General features: G+C 40.9%; 1 long non-coding RNA gene across 1 annotated transcript in view; it reads left to right on the top strand.

Moving 5' to 3' along the window:
• The window catches only part of LOC145416675 (uncharacterized), a 35368-nt gene that overhangs the window by 19741 nt on the left and 6908 nt on the right, over positions 1-8719 (top strand). The window contains exons 3-4 of the long non-coding RNA XR_013900315.1: positions 506-630; positions 1824-1872. This is a non-coding gene — a long non-coding RNA (uncharacterized LOC145416675). The remainder of the gene's footprint in view (positions 1-505; positions 631-1823; positions 1873-8719) is intronic.

Genomic DNA, 8719 nt, shown 5'->3' with positions numbered 1-8719 from the left:
TTCTTATATTTTTGCTGGTCTATTCACCCAAGACTCTTTCTAACCTGCCCTTTATTCAAGGTACAGGTTATTGCAAAAATGTAAGAATATCACGTGAAAAGAAAAAAAAAAACAAAAAAATGTAAAGGGAAAAGATTATATTGGAAAAGGAGGCAATGTCTTGAAACGAGGGGAATATAGCTTGCAAAAGAGTAAAAACATTTTGGATTTAAAAAAAAAAAAAAAATCTTGTAAAAACAGTTCACATCTTTAAAATAATGTCAGAGGACAAAAATATCTTGCTGCTTCACGGTAAAAATATCATGCAAAAGGTAAAAATATTTTGTAAAAAGGGGCTTGCAAAATGATTGATATATTTTGCAAGAAACTGAAAATATCTGGGGAAAAAGAATAAATATCGTGTCAACAATTATTATTAGCTCAGAATAAAGTAAATAAAAAGTGAAAAACAATCTTCCAGAAAGGTGATAATTACATCTCCCATGCTCTCTCCTTTTTCTCGCAGGTTTCCGGAACTTCCGTGTTTGGGGTTACCTGACTGCAGGGACATCCACTGCCTCCATGTTGTCTGCCCACTATCACAATCCACTTACCGACCGCCCTGCTCGTGCTGTCCCGTCTGCCGTTACGGTGAGAAGAGACAGAAGGGGGATGAGTGCAAATAGGGGATAAATAAGATGATGGAAGAATTGGTAGACGACTGAGAAAGGAGATTAATGATGAAAGGAGTGTGTATGGGTGAGGTGGAGTGATCAAACGAGTATGTTCAGAAAACTTGGCATGATGGAATGAGTGTCTACGGAAGAGGTGACTCCTTATTGAGGGGGGAGGAATACTTCCACAGTATCCCTGCTTGTCGTAAGAGGCGACTAAAAGGGCCTCTTGTCTCCCATCCTTCCCCTCTTACTGTCCTCTTCTTCACTTTGTCCTACCTCTCTTGATGTTTCTGGTCTTTATTTTTCTTCTACTCCTTTCAGGTTAGACATTTGATTCCATGACGTGAACTGTTTGAGGACTTCCCATTGACACCGACTCTTTCTCCCATACACCACTTGCTCGCCAAGGCCACTTCAACGGCAGCCTTAGTGCCATGTAGTCATATTATGGCTTGGTGCCAGTTCTTCATTACTCCTTCCTTCCAACAGAAGAGGTGTAATGAGATGAAATAATTATCTACTGAGGAGTCGAAGACGTGGAATGAATGAGTGTGTATGGAAGAGGCGGAATGTTCAAATAAGTGAGTATAGAAAAGGTGGAGTGACAAAGGGAGAGTGCATGGACAAGTTGGAATGTTGATTGATTGTGTATGGAAGACGTGGAATGATAAATGAGTGCGTATGGAAGAAGTACATTGATTGAATGAATGTGTATGAAGAGTGTGCTAATGGGAGGATGAGGGCGTATGGAAGAGTTAGACTGATTGAATGTATGTTTATGAAAACTATGCTAATGGAAAGAGGAGAGGAAGACTAAGTACGATATTGTGATCTACAGCAACCACTGCTGCACATTTTCCACTCCACCTACATGTTAGTCGAAGTAGGATTAGAATGATTACGAAGACTGCGTTGATATGATGATAATGACTGCTAAAGATTTCACACTGATTCTTATAATGGTGAAGTATTAGCCAAAATATAATAATAATAATAGAAATAATAATAATAATAATAATAATATTAATAATAATAATAATAATAGAAATATGATAATGATGATGTGTATAGCTTTATGCATATACCATTACTGTTTATCCCAACACTAATACTGCTTAATTGCGTCTCTCTCCCACGGACCTGTCTTCAATGGCCACATATAATTAGTGACTGAATGAACCTTTCGGGATATTGGACTACATGGTCAAATACTCGGGTAAGTAGCCAACTGTTAAGCTTTGGCAGATTTTAAAGCTTGAAATACTAGTGCAATGGTTCTCATGTTTTGAGGATCGCGCCCTCCCTCCCTTCTTTCCAAATGCAATTTCATTCTGACTTCTCGAGCTACCATATACACACACACACACACACACACATATATATATATATATATATATATATATATATATATATATATATATATATATATATATATATATATATATATATCGTTTTCGTTTCCGTTATTAAAGGCTCCAACTTGCTTGCATGTGTCGGCCTTGGTCACCTAATGGCGGCTCTTCATGCTGCACGATCCATTGCAGCCTCCCTGCTCAGTCCCTTAACCCTGAGGTCACACTTAATGACCTCGTCCCATGTCTTTCTTGGTCTACCCCTCATAACCCCACCCCCAATATTAACACTTCTCACCTTCCTCACCCAATTATCATCCCTCATCCTCTCCACATGTCCAAACCATCTCAATCTACCTCTCCTCATCACACCACCAATACACTCCAGTCCCATCCTACCTCTCAACTCTTCCATCGTAAACCCAGCCCCTCCAGGCCTTGGACGCAGGGATGCACTGCACATCCACCTAATCATTGTCATCTCTGTACGTCTGAGCCGGCGAATATCTTCCTCCTTCACTGCCCAGGTCTCACTACCATACAGCATTACACTCCTAACACATGCTGCATACAAAGACCCCTTAGCACGTAGGGAGAGTCCTCTCAATGTCAGGAGAGACAAGAGCTCCCTGAATTCCAACCACTTCTCACCCTAGCCATAGAGCTAACTCCAGCCCCACCTCCAGCACACAACATGTCTCCCAAATAACAAAACTCTTCCACACACTGAAGAGATTCACCAGCAAGTTCAATCCTTTCACGTCTGACAATCTCCACCTGCTCACCCCGACACGCCGTACACATAAAATGAGCATTATCTCGCAGTCTACCTCTGATACCACTACATCACTTATGCACCCATTTATCACACACACCGCACAAGATGGAATTACTTCCCACGCCCTTGTGGCAAACTGCACATGGCCGCTCTCTCTCGTCTTTGACAGTACCGCCACCAACCTAGATATCATCACTTTTGTTTTATCTGTATTTACCCTTAAACCCTTGTGCCCCATACCATCTCTCCACTTCCTAAACCTTTCCTCCGCCTCCCTTTCGTTCTCTGCAATCAACACCAAATCATCAGCAAACAACTCCCACGGGAGTCCGTTTCTAAAGTCACGTGAAAGGGCTTCAAATACCATGATAAACAACATGGGACTCAAGACTGACCCCTGATGCACACCAACATTCACGGAAAACTCATCACTCAAATCTCCATTCACTCTTACCTGGGTGTGAGCACCCACATACATAGCCATAACCACCCTAACCAGCCACTCCTCCAAGCCAAACTTTCTCATTGCCCACTTCACCACGTCGAGGGACTCTGTCAAAGGCCTTTTTCAAATCAACAAAAACAAAATAAAGATCCCTTCTCCTACCAATATATTTTTCCTGAAGCTGTCGAACAATGAATATAGCATCAGTGGTCCCCCTACCTTAAACCCAAACTGCATCTCATCAATATTCACTCTTTCTCTAATCATACTTTCTAAAACTCTCTCCATTACCTTCATTATCTGATCTAAAAGCTTTATACCTCTATAATTCCTCTTTCCAGGGCATCACCCTTCCCTTTATACACATTTACAATTACATACATACATATATATATATATATATATATATATATATATATATATATATATATATATATATATATTTCTAGCAAACAAATGAGGTTGAATGCAACTTCTGTTTCTGGATTATTTTTCTGTTCAGTGCTTTCGATGCGTTGGGCTAAGCTATGTTGATTTTCATTCACACTTCTTAATAGCTGTCCAAATGTTAGTGCACTTGATGATGTTTCCTTAGTTCCTGGGAACATCTTCAAACCAATATGATGGGTGGAGCGAGACCTCATTATATAGAGGATGCCGACAGGTGCTATCACGTGATCGGTTGGCCAAGAACACGCGATGAGTGTGTGGTTATCTCACTGGTGGAATGTGTTAGCCCACCAAAGTTTGTGCTTTTTAGCTTGTTGGAAAGATTTGCAAACCTTCCACTTATTAATTGATTGTAGGCTTCGGTTCGGAAACGTAAAGCGCTTCCAGAAACATGAGTCTACGTGGGTCATTTTCACCATCATTTATTTTAGTACATTTTTCGAGGTGCTGACGCTTGAGGGTGATGTTAATAGTACTGTAGTGATATATATATATATATATATATATATATATATATATATATATATATATATATATATATATATATATAAACATAGATAAACAGATAGACAAATAGACATAGATACTGATATAGAGTTCCAGAGAGATGCACACCACCACAACTCGATGTCATACACATTACTACTGTGCATCACATGGTCAAAAACCAGTACAATTCAGCACGTTAACATAAACACCATTATAACACAGTACATTGTCATAAACTCTGCAGTACTACACATTCATAATTAGAACCCCATCATTTAATAAGCAACACATTACCTTGTAGTCATAAGCATCACCAGTTCACATGGTCATAAACACCACCGCACCAAACGGTCATAAACACGAACTAGAGAGGCACTCAGTGGAGCGCATCTCTCTGACAAGGGCAACGTAAATTCCAAACCAGTCTTCATAATGGGTTAGGCATACTAATGACTGATTAGGGTTTCGGAAAAATTGTTTTCCGGATCCAGAATCTGTAATACGATCCGAATCGATGCCATAAGTTAATCGATTGTTCCATGGGACATGGGCTATCTACCCACCAAATTTGGTCGAGATCTCTCTTTTAATTTTTGTGTAATCCTGACAACAGACAAACAAACAAACAAACAAGGGTGAAATCATATTCTCCTTGTCGGAGAGAATTAACCAGTAACGTACGCTTTGTGAGCACTGTTGAGCGACCGTGAATTTGTTCATATACCTATCATCATAATTTCATCTTGGTATAAACTTTCAACATTGCTGGTGAGGTAATTGAGCGATAGCAGAAAACTAACTGAGCTAGAATATTTACTTTCTCTCTCTCTCTCTCTCTCTCTCTCTCTCTCTCTCTCTCTCTCTCTCTCTCACACGTTTTCATTCTGGATGAGCATATAGCGAGGCGCCGTAGCATTTATCACATGCACAATGTTCAGTTCTCTGCTTCCGACTTGCCTTGTCAACTAACTGCGCAAGTAAACGCTTGGCTATTGATTAAATGATAAAACACACAAATGGGACGATTACCCTTGCTGATTTCAACCCCTAAACATAGAAAAAAACGTTCATGTAAAATTCTGACCGCAATATCCGACATTTAATTGTTGGAATTTATGCAAGAAAACTGTGATACAACAGAAAATCTTTTTAAAGTTGATTTTATAGTGGAGCATGCCAACTAAAGCCCTTCGTATATTCTCTTAGGAAGCTGAGATTCCAAGGGTTTCTTTGGTTTCATGAGTAAATATATAGCTAAAAACAAAATTAACTGAATGTATCTGCTACCTGCTGGGAGAATCTCTTCTCTATCTCACAATGTATAAAAGTTATTAGCCTCTGAAAACCATTACGGTCAGGCCATGTCGTGACAGGCAGGCCCGAGTTGTGTCATGCCGGTCCGGGTCGTGTCAGGAAGGTCATTTCTTAAGCCCGTGTCACACGACAATACTAACTGCCACGAATCAGGATGACTTGCAAAAATCAAATTTTTTACGGTTCGCCCCAAATTCGCCTATATTCGTCTCTTGACACGGGAGAGTCATGGGTGGGTCGGATGGGTGTCTGGGACCCGGCCAAGATCGGCAAAGAAATAAGAGGCTCCTAATTTTTGAGCCGAACGTTCGTGGAAAAAAAAAAAAAAAAGCGTTAAATTTTTTTGTCCTGGATTCATGTAACGTCCGTCTGACGTTCGTGTGATTCGGCTCATTTCGGCCAGTTTAACTTCACCGAAATGAACATGAGTCATACAAATATCACTCGAAGTACATCAGAACACTAAACGAACTGAAGCCGATTATTCGTGAGTCTTAACCCCGGCCACATTCAGGACGAATGTCGTTCGAATGGCACACAACTTGCACATGAATCACACAAATAGCACATGACTTAGGCCAGTCTGGAAACCGAACTGAACCTGATTAATCGATTAAGCATTCCCCGTAGGATGAATTCCGTCCAAGTTGCACTCAACGTGCACACAAATCACACAATTAGCACTCGAACTGCAACAGACTACTGTACCACACGAACCGAATCCAGTTATTCGTGTAAGTATCCTTTTAACTATATGGTAGGACGAATACCTTCCAAATTGCGGTCAACTTGCACACAAAAACACACAAAGTCCACACGTGACGCACTCCACTTGCGTGCGACCCACTCGAATTTGGCGCGAATCCACAGAAGTTGCGTTGTTGCCTCCTCCTCCATCATCTCCTGAGTAATAGCAGGTGGTACAAACTCAGCTGAATATTGTTAGATTTGATGTGAGTGTAAAGGGCTAGGGCCTTGGCAGCTTCGTCGTAGGTGAACTTGTTGAAGATCAGATCGATAGACCCCATGAAGGCTGGTAGTTGGTCGGCAGGGAGGCAGGTGAGCGAATGGCAGGCAAAGTTTTTTTTTTTTTTTTTTTTTTTTTGCCTATCGACCATTGGGGCAAAGCCCCTGGTCATTAAGGCCAGATATATATATATATATATATATATATATATATATATATATATATACAGCTACCCATAAAAACATATATATACAAACATATATATATACATACATACACACACACACACACACACACACACACACTTCCATGCATATATACAGACATACTTTCAATCACACGTACAGTTGGCCGCACTCCTGAGTTCTCTGAACTTCACCCATAATCAGCGATGTGGCACCATTGTATTTGTTTGGATCTTTGGACACGTACCGCAGCAGTATGAAGAGCTGGGACCTCGCAATAGCGAATTAGCACAGACAGTGAGTAACGGAATTATCCTCTCGGCGTCTGTGCATTGTCGAACCTATGTATCAATTAAATAGTGATAAGGATTAGGATATAACTGGACCCTGTATCGGGTGTCTAGTTTGGTGGGGAGGAAGTGTGGCTAGTGGGGGAGGGGAGGGAATGGACAGAGGAGGGTCGGGCTTTCCTGTTTCTTGCTGAATCGTATGCTGAGTCGTAAGCTGGAACCCAGTACTTTCAGGAAACGAGCGAGACGACAAACATTCATATGGTTAGGGGCACACACACACAGCATGCTTTCACCTTTGTATGGAGAGGTAAATAATATATGTATTACTTGGCCATGAATGCTACATAGTCATACGTAAAACACAGCAGACCTCAGCTTGCTAAGTGTTAGGTTTATCATGTGATGTGGCGTATGGTTGGTGCGGGGGAGGTGGAGGCTGATTCATGAGGCCACTTGGATTGACCCGTCACCACAGTTACACTATTTTAGTCAATAACAATGAAAATGACTACTGAAAACCAACTATTCCAGATGTTATTATGCGGAATGTAGACACGTTCATAAATAAAAACTTGTGCAGTTTTATAAACACGTTAGTATGCCTACATCGTAGATGCACTGTGTGCATACCTAACAGAATACCTTCATAGGTGACAGCATGTTGCCACAATGCTGCTCCCTGTTATGTCTACCAGGAACACCATACATATGACTTATGCTGTGGCAGTATATTCATCTTGGTCAGCACCTTTTGTGCACCACCTGAATTTTGCAATAACACAGCAGGATATGTTTACGTGGTTATTCTCCATTTTTAGTTGATTCCAATGAAGTGATGTGCAACTCTTACATTTGTGGTGGTTTATTTGTTGGTTTATTACATAACCAGATTCATACTATAGTTGCTGGTGAACCTTTTCTCCGAAACCCTTTGCCAAGCTACTCAGAGTGAGAGAGCCTATCCCTCCCTCCTCCTCCTTTCACCCCACCCCTAGCCATACCTCCTCCTTACCAAACTATACACCCGATACAGGGTCCAGTTATATCCTAATGTTTATCGCTATTCAACTGATACATAGGTTCGATAATGCACAGATGCTGAGAGGAAAATTCCATTACTCAATGTCCGTGCCAGGTCACTATTACGAGGTCCCAGCACTTCATATTGCTACGTGTCCAAAGATCCAAATAAATACAGTGGTGCCACATCGCTGACTATGGGTGAAGTTCAGGGAACGCGGGAGTGCGGCCAACTGCCTAAATAGCTTACTTGGTAAGCTGCTGTACTCACGCAGTTGCAAGCGCTGGTTCGAATCCTGGGTGCCTAAATGGCTCAATTGGTAAGCTGCTGTACTCACGCAGTTGCAAACGCTGGTTCGAATCCTCGCAATATTCATCCATACGTGTCATGTGGGGTTGGTGGAGGATTAGTACCCCTCCCTGTAAAACAATTAACTCTAAGCCCTTGACCACCCCGTTTGGGATACATGGCGTCTGGCAATGAATGAATGAATGAAATATACACATATATACTGTTCAAAGCAAACTAAACCAAATTTGTCCTAAAATAAGTAATAGCAATTATCTTGAGGGCACAGTGTCTCCTCTTTATCTTGAGTTACTCTTTCAGAGTACTATTTGTATTGCCTGATCACTCATTAATATATCTACACATGTTAATAGTATGTACATTTTCATTAAGCAGACTACTTAACGATGAGAAGTCCAGTGATGTAAATCTGTTCCGTATATCGGTAGACAGTGTATAATCAAATAACTCGTCTTTCATC

The sequence above is a fragment of the Coenobita brevimanus genome, chromosome 107 (genome assembly GCF_032717465.1).
Source record: "Coenobita brevimanus isolate Jiangsu-jjx chromosome 107, ASM3271746v2, whole genome shotgun sequence".
Taxonomy (NCBI): Eukaryota; Metazoa; Arthropoda; class Malacostraca; order Decapoda; family Coenobitidae; genus Coenobita; species Coenobita brevimanus.
The sequence above is the reverse complement of the archived record's forward strand: the minus strand, read 5'-3'. Positions and strand labels throughout refer to the sequence as shown.